The sequence below is a fragment of the Schistocerca americana genome, chromosome 8 (genome assembly GCF_021461395.2).
Source record: "Schistocerca americana isolate TAMUIC-IGC-003095 chromosome 8, iqSchAmer2.1, whole genome shotgun sequence".
Taxonomy (NCBI): Eukaryota; Metazoa; Arthropoda; class Insecta; order Orthoptera; family Acrididae; genus Schistocerca; species Schistocerca americana.
In genome coordinates this window covers 411,161,249-411,173,356 of record NC_060126.1, presented here as the reverse complement: position 1 = coordinate 411,173,356, position 12,108 = coordinate 411,161,249, and positions in this window count along the sequence as shown.

Genomic DNA, 12,108 nt, shown 5'->3' with positions numbered 1-12,108 from the left:
ACTATACACATTGGTGGTATTGTTGTGTTCCTAGAAATAAAAATGCATATATTCTATTTGATGTTTCTTACTTTTGAACAAAAATTTAATTTATTGCGAATATTTACTTGCTCTTGACATTAGTATTTAAGACCTAGTAAAGTTTCTTAATAGGAACCAATTATTAATCTATAATTGTTAAATAACATTGCCATTTGATACTAAATCTTTTCTCTCTTCTTTTCCTTCCGCCCTGTTTTCGTTTTCCTAAGGGTCAGTACTGTAATAAATCGGTTTTGGCAGTGCTAATGACATTTTGTGGCCAGATGCTATTTATGAAACCCCCCCCCCCCACAAATACTTCTTTAAAGTGTGATAACGTTTTACACAAACATGTGTCTGAGGTGGTATGTTGCTACCAGCCCGGTATTTATACCGGTGAGTATGAGAAACTGCCTAAAAAACACATTCAGGATGACAGACTCACCAGCTCTCTTCGTTAACCCGCGAGGCAGACTTGATCTGGTACTGACTTGCATCCCTGTGTGTCGCAGGCGTCCGCGATATTGTTATAGGTTTTCCAGGAGACGAAATTTGGAATATAGAGAGAAGTGAGGAAAGTTTGGCGCTAACCACAATCGAACCAATGAATCTGCGGTTTTTTTACTGATGTGGTACCCAATCACCTAATAACAATTTCGTTGGACGAAGTGCGGTGGTTTTGAGCAGTCCTGATTTGGGCTCCGTTCAGACTTTGTGGCTGATATAAAACGAATATGTTTACGGATAAACTGTAGAGAACATCTTGTTTCCCACACTGAGAGAACTATGTGCAACCGCGTCACTTCTGTATCACGATGACGATGCTACCGTCTCCAAAGGTGTGATTCGGAGACTGTGAAAGATACGTGTAAATAATTATATAGGTAATTTTCCTGTTTTCGGATGTCTTAAAACGAGCATGTAATATTTGTAACGCTTAGTTATGCGCACGCAGCCTCGCTAGAGACGTTGCGCTGCCCGGAGGCTAGATAGGTAATCTTTCTTCAGCGAAGATTTGAAGATGTTAAGTGTCGACCACGAGGAACGGAGATAGGGACTTGTAGCTGGGATGTCGTGTCAGTGAGCTCGTACACGAAGGAATTAGAACATGGCGCTCTCGGGAACTATTTCATTGAACTGATGGAAGATATTATTATTACAAAATGAGTTGTATCATTATGCACTGAATCAGGTGGATTTACCAAGGTTGATACTATTTTGAGAGGACTGGTATTTAAGGTAAAGAGTGAACATATTTTGATTTATTGCGACAGAATTTATTTAGGCATTGTTGGTTCAGCACACACATCCAAATCAGGAATTTCTTGCTATTTTTATAAATTTTCTTCACATGCAATGCTGATGGATTTGAAAAGACGAAAAGAATTTAATCATTGGTTTAAAGACTTTTGTGTTAGAATACATTTTCATGTGAAGTTACATTTCTGTATTTCCCTAGTGTTGCTTTAACGTAGTTGTAATTTGTAATAAAATATTTCCTTATTGCTTGCTAGACCTTCAACAGTGATATTTTGTAAACAGAGTAGTATCAAGATATTTTCTAGAGGTGACTTTGTAGGGAATCAGCCCACAACTTTTATAATACAGTTTCTTGAGAGTAAGTTCTGTCTAGAGAGTAACTAGATTATTCTGCATCATTATCCAGCTCCCATTACCTGATGAATATTCTTTTTCATGAGAGATATACTTTGTGAGAACCAAGTTTGCATTGAAAGTATTTCAGAGACCGCATTGCAGTACCGTGATTCTCTGCAGTTAGTTGCCGCTCAGAAACTGAGATGTGCCTTTTATTTTTTCTCTATGAGAGCCATTGAGTGCCGTTTTTCAATGAGACACAGGTAAGACAAAAACATGCGATACCACTTTCTAGTCTCAGGGGTCAATTAAGAGTGTTTAATTATTCTCAATAAGTACAGAGTAATTTTTGTTTGTAAAAGTGTTTTTGATTTAAATTTTAATTACATTTCCGCAGTCAGATTTACTTCTCATTCTTGCACACAAATTTAGTTTTTAACATATTTCTTTTCTGTGAATGGAATTTTTCGGTATGCAATAACTTACGTTCATAAAGAGACTATACGTTCAGAAAGAGACAGTCTAGAAGTAAAACAAACAGGTGCACGTTCACATAAACTTTTTTATCTTTTTATTTATTAAAATAACTCTCAACAGCCACTTGAAAGTAAGTCTGATGAAACTTCTTTGATACTGTCAACGCATCAGAATCGTTTTTTCGATTGCATTCTAAACTGATACGAAGACCATTAATTCAATTCTTGATTCTTCCCGTAGCTTCAACAATAGCTCAGTATTATAGCATTCTATTTCAGTGAGCTTGCTTCCATTCTTCGGCTCATTCTTGACTGCATTCTTCTTAAGTTATAAATGGAAACTGTGTTGTCCATAAAGTCTCTTTCCAGTGATAAGCACACAGAATGATAAGCACGCAGGCCGGTGTGGCCCTGCGGTTCTAGGCGCTTCAGTCTGGAACCGCGCGACCGCTACGGTCGCAGGTTCGAATCCTGCCTCGAGGAGGGATGTGTGTGATGTCCTTAGGTTAGTTAGGTTTAAGTAGTTCTAAGTTCTAGGAGACTGATGACCTCAGATGTTACGTCCCCTAGTGCTCAGAACCATTTGAACCATTTTTGATAAACACACAGAACTCCCATTCGGTAAGGTGGCGGTTCTAATTCGCACCCGACGATTCAGACATACGTTTTCTGGGGTATCCCTAAATTCCATGAAACAAATGGCGAGATGGTTTCTTTTAGGGCTCACGGCCGATTTCTACGCCTACCCCTCTCATTCTGAAATTCTCCTCCGTCTGTAACTACCCCGTAGTCGACGGCACACTAAACCCTAGTCTTCCTGCGTACTAGTTTCCTCTCTGGAGGGTCGCGTTTCATGATGCCATACATTGCGTCCACTAACTCTTGGAAGTATGTTTCCATTTCTGAGAAATAGGTTCGAATTTTGTTTCGTTTTGTTTTTTTAAATTAAAACCTGGACAAAGTTTCAACTATCGAATCTTTCCAATCACTTTCTTGTCAGGTAATTGAAAAACGAAACTCTCCTACCATGAAGGTAGTTACAATGTCGAAAATAGAAACACTTTTTTTCTTCTCTTAAGTGAATCGAGAAAATATTTGGGTACCATTCCAAAAGGAAATGCTTAGGAAAAGTTAAATCGTTTGCTGCTTTTTACGATTTGTTCCATGCTGAGGCAAGCTAAGGGCCACCGCTCTGTACCAGTACTCATTTTCTCTGTATGCTATGTGATCACTTTATATGTGGTTGCAACAGTCAGCTGTCATATAAAAAACCGAAAAGCTGTTTTTGCTTTAGAAGAAAGCATTGCAGAACAGCTATAAAACCGTTTCTGCTAAGGTAACCGGATGACTTGATAACATTTCACAGTTGATAATTTTGTGATTTAACTTCTATGAGCATCAGACCATGGTCCAAGATAGGTTGCCGCCTTTAACTGATGACGTCGATGAATTAAATCTACAAGATCTTCGTTCATAATAACACAAAGTTATATACATGCTTTTCACAGTTCCACATTAATGTGGGAGATGGCGGTAGAAGCAATTTTGATTCATATGAGTGCAAGAAACAAATTCCATTACAAATGGAGAAATAGGAGGAGTCACTGTTAGAATGTCTGTAATATTTTCGTTGAATGCGAGCTAAATATTTCTCTAATTTGGTTCGAGGAAGAATAAAATGTTACGCATCAGCCACATTCTCCCTTGTTGCTTCCAGTTCATCATAACTTGTGGCTTCCGAGGTGGGAGCAGATAAAAACGGAGTCTCCAACAAGGATTACCAATTCCGACGTAGCTGGCTTTTGCTGTGACACCAGGAGCCAGCCGAGATAACGATTCCCACTGATTTTCTCCTCTGTTGCCTCTGTAGTGGATAACGAATAGATGGGGAAATATGATACCTCTGCTGGAAGGGGCGCTGAGATTGGCTGCGCTCCTCGCGAAAGAAGTGGGCCAGTAGCCAGGCCAGCCACTGATCTCTTCATTTCCTGGGTGGCTGCTTCTTGCCTTCGGAGAGAAATTTATTTTCCTACCTCCTCGGTGGCACCCTCGCTAAAACGGGTACACATATGCTTGCATCTTCAAAACGCACCAATACTTTTTTTGTCGTTGGCCGAAGAGTCTGGTGCCTTTAAGACCCTTAACACGTTCGAGTTTCATATATATATATATATATATATATATATAAGAAGAGAGTAACTCTCATATTTACAGATAACAACACACTCGAACTGTGAATATTTTCCGTGTATTTTCCGTTGCGCAACAGCTTCCTCCAAACTTGTTGGACGGATCGAAATTTTAAAACATAAATTGTTCCTCTATTATCTAGCAGCCGGCTAATTTGTTTGACTTGCAATGTTCTTCGGTTTACTTCTCTTACTTAGTACGTTATTTTATAGATAACTTAGGAGCGTACTGCAAAAGGATTTTTTCTTCCAGTTTATAAATAATAAGGAAATTTTAATTTGAGATCAAGTCATTGAACTCTAGGCTTCATGTCACGAGAGGCGTGCTCGCAAGTATAAACTGAGGCTGGGAGTAACTTAACAGCCGAAAGGGTCGGTCAAGAGACCACAGTGACGTCAAACGTGGCTTGGTCATTGGCTGTCAAAATAGTCACAAATCCATCAGCGACATCACAAGCCTTTTATAGCTCATATTAACAGAACCTTCCGTCGGTTCTTGGTAGAACAACTTTATAATAATAAATGAAAAGCACCAGTTTGCTTTCGTCTGCAATATTACTTTTATTCCTAACCGGTTTTCGGCTTACAAGGCCATCTTCAGACATTTAAATGTCATTTTGAAGTGAAAACGCGAACTAGAACCACAGTTAAACTAAGGCCAGAGAGATCCCATGTACTAACGGCCACATACGACCGCTCGCTCACAGAAAGTTCCATACCTAAAGACTGGAAAAGTTGCTCAGATCACACCTATACCCAAAAAGGGAAATAGGGGTAGTCCGCTGAATTACAGGCCCATATCACTAACGTCGATTTACAGTAGGGTTTTGGAACATATACTGTATTCGAACATGACGAAGTAACTCGAAGTAACGATTTACTGACACATAGTTAGCACGGATTCGGAAAATAACGTTCTTGTGGAACACAACTAGCTCTTTATACTAGTGAAGTAATGAGTGCTATCGACAGGGGATGGCAAATTGACTCCATATTTTTAGATTTTCAGAAGGCTTTCGATACCGTTCCTCACAAGGCTCTTCTAACCAAACTGTGTGCCTATGGAATATCGCCTTAATTGGGCGACTGGATTCGTGTTTTCCTGTCAGAAATGTCACAGTTCACAGTAATAGACGGAAAGTCATCGAGTTAAACATAAGTAATACCCGGTGTTTGCAAAGGAAGTGTTAAGGCCCTCTATTGTTCCTGATCAATATCAACGACATAGGAGAGAATCTGAGTAGCCCTCTTAGGTTATTTGCAGATGATGCTGTCATTTACCATCATAGAAAGTCATCAGATGATCAAAATGAATTGAAAACTGATTTTCATAAGACATCCGTGTTGTGCGAAACATGGCAATTGACCCTGAATAAAGAAAAGTGGGAAGTTATTCACATGAGTACTAAAGGAATCTGCTTTTTTTCGATTGCACGATAAGTCAGACAAACCTGAAGGCTGTAAATTCAACTAAATACTTAGGGATTACAATTACAAATAACCTAAATTGGAACGCTCAGATACATATTGTTGCGGGTAGAGCAAACCAAAGACTGCGATTCATTGGCAGAATACTTAGAAGGTGCAACAGATCTACTAAACGGACTGCTTACACTACACATGTCCGACCGATTCTGAAGTCTTTCTGTGTGGTGTGGGATCCGTGTCAGGTGGGACTGACGGATGATATTGACGAAATTCAAAGAAGGGCGGCTCGTTTTTTACAATCGCGAAATAGGGGAGATAGTGCCACAGACATGATACATGAATTGGGGTGGCCATCATTAAGACAAAGGCGATTTTTGTGGCGAAGCGATCTTCTCATGAAATTTCAATCAACAGTTTTCTCCTCCGATATCGAAAACATCCTGTTGGTGCCCACCTACATAGAGAGAAATGATCATCACGGAAAAATAAGAGAAATCAGAGCTCACACAGAAAAATTTAAGTGCTCGTTTTTCCCGCGCGCCGTTCGAGAGTGGAACGGTAGAGAGACAGCTTGAAGGTGGCTCATTGAACCCTCTGCCAGGCACTTAATTGTGAATAGCAGAGTAATCGCGTAGATGTAGATGTAGATGTAGACAGGGTCCGTGGAACATTAGGGAGGGTGGTTGTAAAAACTGGCATGAAACAAGCGGAAGGAATCACTCTTGAGTTCCAATGTTGTACCAGCAGTCCATCTAGTACGAACACTGTGCATAGGGAGTTAAAAAGAACGGAGTACAGTGATGGAGCGGCTCCACATAAGAGACACATTTCCGTACTCAGTACTGAGCGGCGCTTGAGGTGGTATGTAGAGCGACACAGCTGGCCAGTGAATGGCTGGAAAAGGACGGACCTGGTGTGATGAATCACGTCATATGCTGTGGCAATCCAATGGAAGGGTCTGGGTTTGGCGAAATGCTATAGAACATTACCTGCCTTCATGAGTAGTGCCTGTAGTGTTAGCAGTTAGCCAACACTACGAACACTACCTGAGTGAGGAAGCCGATATGCACGCGTTAACCCACGCAGGCTAGAGATAGGTCTGAAACAGGATACGTAATGAATGCTATAAAGAAAAGTACGTAGCTGCTGGAATACTTAACTTTAATCCACCATAGTTGTACATCGCTCTTGACGATACAAGTGAGACTCTGTAGATACATGCAATGTTACTAATGGCGCCTTGCTAGGTCGTAGCCATTGACTTAGCTGAAGGCTATTCTAACTATCTGCTCTGCAAATGAGCGAGGCTTCGTCAGTGTGCATCGCTAGCTAAGTCGTCCGTACAACTGGGGCGAGTGCTAGTAAGTCTCCCGAGACCTGCCGTGTGGTGGCGCTCGGTCTGCGATCACTGACAGTGGCGACACGCGGGTCCGACATGTACTAATGGACCGCGGCCGATTTAAAGCTACCACCTAGCAAGTGTGGTGTCTGGCGGTGACACCACAGTGCCAATGGTGAAGCAACTAGGAGATGCTGTTACGGTGTAGGGGTGCTTTGGTGGTGAGAGTGTGGTCCCTTTATTGCACTTAAGAAAACGATAAATTGGTTACTGCTGTTGCTACAGGAACAATTCGTAGACGATGACTGTTTCTATCAGCTTGACAATGAACGCTGTCATGAAGTAGCATTTGTGAGGCAACGGCTTGTTGGCAATAACATTCTTGCGTGTGCAGTAACATTCTAGTGTGCCCAAAGTCCCGACCTGTACCCGAAGGAACACATTTTGATGTTTAGAAACGTCTGTTTAGCTCCCGATCGTGGCGTCCAATATCACTAAGTTCTGTCGTTTCAGATCTTGAGGATGGACGGGCTGCCATTCGTCCACAGACGTCTTGACAGCTCATTAGAAGTGTCCTCAGCAGAGACGAAGTCGTCGTAAAGGCGAAGGGTTGACGCACCCCATATTAATGTTCAGATACTTTTGATCAGACGCTGTATTGATGGTGTTTGGACAGCAACCAGCCACAAATTTGCTTTCAGTTCCCTTTTTCGAAGGATACCGTTACCGGTTTCGAATCGTTGTGATTCATCCTCAGACGGTTTACACGCTCTCTTTATGACATGTGGTGTGTGTTTACAGATTAATTGTCCTAAAATATAAATAATACATAATTATAAACACGCCACACACAGATGGTTGCGTTAAAGATTTTCGTTGCATGTGACTTACGTGGAACGTCGGTTTCAAGTGTTTGTTTTCATAACATTCGTCCAACAGATATAAATGCATTCCCACTGCATCCTCGTTGTTGCAGACGTACATATTTCTCACTGAACACTTTAGATTTGTCGCTGAGGTCATTTCTACCACGCACCACATGTTTTGATGCATACAAAGAGCTTACAAACATGTATCACAGATGCTATGATGTATCGTAACATTTGACGATGATGTCCTATGTTTGGAAAGGATCATATATTCATTTACACAACTGTAATGCCTTTTACATTAGTACAGAGACATTGAATTTTTGAGTTGATATTGCTAAATTAATTATAAAGTTTTTTATATATATTTAGAACTGTATAGGTAATATATTATATTATTTAATTGCATTTAGCGTCATGAGAATTATAGGAACATATAAATTTGCTACTTGATCTGCAGATAAGTGTACTAATATTATTTGCTTTGGAGGCTGGAAAGTAATTTTTGGAAATTTTTCAGGAAAGGGGTGTTAGCTAACTCTGTTTGTTCGTTAAAGATATAGTCTGTGAGCCGTGGCGCGGCTCTCGGGCGCAAGACGCTATCGACTACTCCTCTGGTTGAGGTTGGCACTACGTGCGATCGCGAGCGCCTCCTGTCGGAGCGGGTCCTAACGAGGGAGCGAGTGCGAGTAAAGAGAGTCTGGGGCGGACAGCAGGGGAGAACGGACGTTGCGGCTGCACTCTGAGGCGACAAGAGAAGAGTTGTTGTGCACGGCCGAGAAGGGAGCGTTGGGCAAGGCGGCAGTCAGCATCGCTTTCCGAGGGACAGAGAGTTGCGGCAGTACAGCGAGCAGACACCAGCTCCGGGAGCAGTGCTCCGGTTTGTGGACGTGACGTGGGTCGCATTTTGGCGCAGTATAGTTTGCTTGGTACGCATCTGCTGCTCCCTTTATGCCCACGTGTGTTGTTCTGTCCGTACGTGCATTGGAAAGGTTACGCTCCGGCTGGAACAGTGGCTTGTGCTTTACGTTCATGCACCCTGACTCATTTGTTTTGCTGCAGGCATCTGTAATTTCAGAGTGTTTTTTCGTCTTGATTGCCTTAGACCGGTGGTGCCTAGTATCCGAGAACAAGACAACTAACGTGTGACAGGTGTTGGAGTCCTGTTTGGGCAACCTAGTTATCACGCTGACAAATGTATTGCTGCCGTGTGGGGTTAGTCCTAATCATGTGGAACTGACCTTTCAGTGACTGGCTCGTCTGCAAATTAATTAATTTAACCTTTGTGGTGTGTTGTTTTTTTGGTTTCAATGGTGAATTTCTTGTCATTCATTTGTGTATGTTTCGCCGTTAATGATAACTGTGGGTAAGATAGCAAGGTCTTGAAGGGCTTGCGTATCGTGACTGTATGTTTGGCAACTGTTTAGATTTCTTGTTTATCGGTCTGGTGAAAACATATGCCAAGTTTACTAATTACCGCCTGTGGTCCGGAAGTTGGTTTAAAGGTAAATCCGTTGGTAAATCTTTACTGGATCTAACTGCTAACTGTTCTTGGGTAGAACTAATGCCATTATTAAATCGTTTCTTGTGTGCTACAAATTGTATTCCCAAAGACAAGGAGACAGGGCACATTCTGTGGTCGAGGGGTAGGCACGGTTGCTGCTTTGCGCGTGGCGTCTTGTCGCTCGCTATCATTTCCCGCGTTAGTACGGGCGGCGTGTGATTTGTTTGCTCGCGGTTGTATGGCCGCTAGTCAGCTGTGCCTGCTCCCGCTTCAGGGTGTGCCGTGTTTCGTAAGGCGTACGCCGACTATGTCACTGTTACTCCTGTGATGCTGTCGGTCGCTTACCGAAACGTTGTCTGTTTCAGCACGGTGGCCACTGGGCCGTGACGATGTCGGTTGATGACCAGCGTTGGGGCGGTCGTCCGCTCTGAGTGGCGTCGGTCGCTTGGACTTGGCAGTTACCTTCTGGTTAAACAGATCAAACTTGTTTATTTGCTGTAAATTCCTAAGTAGTTTGTGAGAAAAGTTGTAACTCAGCTTTTCATGATTTTACACAATTAAAGCATTTTGGTAAGGCATTTTCCTATCTGTTTTATTTAAATGAGAATTCTTTATTGGGGTTATTCACCTGTTGAAGCTTAACATAAAATTTGTAACTTAGCTTTCATGATTTTACTTAATTTAAGCATTCTTTTAAAGCAGTCCTTTATCTACGTTTTATTGATTGGTAATTCTTTATTGGGGTTATTCACTGGTTGAAGGTTAACATATGTTTGTAACCAAGTTTATGTCCTTGATTAATTGAGATTTGTTAAGAGCCTTTATTGCTGAAAGATCATTAAAGCTTGAGTGTTTGTAATTGTGAATACTTTTGTCTGTCTAAGTTGTAGGCTACCCTTCCACTTCCACAGCCAAGCTGTCCTATCTACCAGTACAGTCTGGGGTGCTGTTTTTGTGTGTGTGTATTTCTAATTCTTCTAATATATTCATAGTGGCTCCTTTTCCTGCTAGATGCAAAATTTTTAAGTTGTCCTTAATGTTTCCCACTGAATGGTTTTCTTCAGAAATATGGGCTGCAAATGCTGATTTGTTCAAGTTACCAAGTCTTTAGAGCTTCAATATGTTCTTTGTATCTAATTTAAAAACTTCTGCCTGTCTGTCCAATATAGAATTTTGGGCATGTATCACATTTGAGTTTGTATATTCCTGATTTACGGTAGGGACTCTTGGAGGTATTTACATCATGGATTACTTTCTGTTGTAATCTATTATTTGTGGAAACGCTGATTGTGATATTTTTCTACTTTTTAAATAAGTTTGCTATTTGGTATGAAAGGTGGCCTATGTATGTGAGAGTAACACATTTAGGTTTGGCTTCAGTGGCACACTGATTTGGCTTGAAGTGACTGCTGTGAAGTGGATCTGTGGTTTTTGTCTGCATTTTGTTGTGGAGCTTTTCTATTATTGTGGGTTTATATTCCTTATTACGAGCAACTGTTTTAATTATATCGATTTCATTTTGTTGGTCTGTGTCACTCATTGGTACGTAATTAAGAACACAAACACATTACAGAATATGCGGAACCATAGAACAGCAACACTCATCACATAACTAACAGAAACAATGGTACACCTCGACATAAGAACATAAAGCAACATACAAAACTGCCGGCCGATTTGGCCGAGCGGTTCTAGGCGCGACAGTCTGGAACCGCGCGACCGCTGCGGTCGCAGGTTCTAATCCTGCCTCCGACATGGATGTGTGTGATGTCCTTAGGTCAGTTAGGTTTAAGTTGTTGTAAGTTATAGGGGACTGATGACCTCAGTGCTCAGAGCCATTTGAACCATACAAGACAGAAAAAGTCAACAGAACAAGGTAAATAACAAACCAAGAGGAATGAAAAGGGGTATGTGCCAAAACTCAGTGAGTGGTGAGACAGGGAAGGGTGAGAAGGGGCGGTTGGGTGGGAAGGGGTGGCATGGGGTGAGGTTGGGATACTTTTACTACAGTGTAGAAGTGGGCGAGTAGTTCTCTGCTGGAGATTGGCGATGGAGCTGGCAAAGTAAGCAGCCAGTTAGCTGATAGAAGACTTTACTGATGAACACCACGTGCCACAGTTCAGCACATATGAAACAGACAGACTGCTGGCGACCGGAGGTGGGCCTCAGACCCCAGCACACTGGTACGGGCTTGCCAAAGTAGGCGTTTCTGTGAACGGCAGCGGCGGACCGGCTACGACAGCGCAGTTGTGGATGGCGGCTGACGGCTGCGGGCTGGCGGTGCGGCAGCGAGGCCGCTTCCCTGTGTCCGGGTTGGGCATTCAGGCAGCGGTCGTTGGTTCGTTACCCGTCGGAGGCAGACTCATAGATGCGACGCCGACCGACTCAGGCTCTGCGTCGTCGGACGTCTCAGCTGTGACTTGCATCCCACGACCGATCGACCTACGAATTACGCCACACCAGGCCATCGACCACGCTCCAGATGTTTCGACGCGTCCTCATTGCCTTCCGCGACTATCAGCAGGTGGAAACTGGATTTAAACCAGCAGGACCAGCCCGTCAGCAAGTCGTCACAGCTGGGCTCTGCGATGACGCAGAACCTGTGTCGGTCGTCGTCGCATCTATGACTCTGCCTCCGTCGGGACGCGAACCAACGACTGCTACCTGAAGGTCCAGCGTAGACACA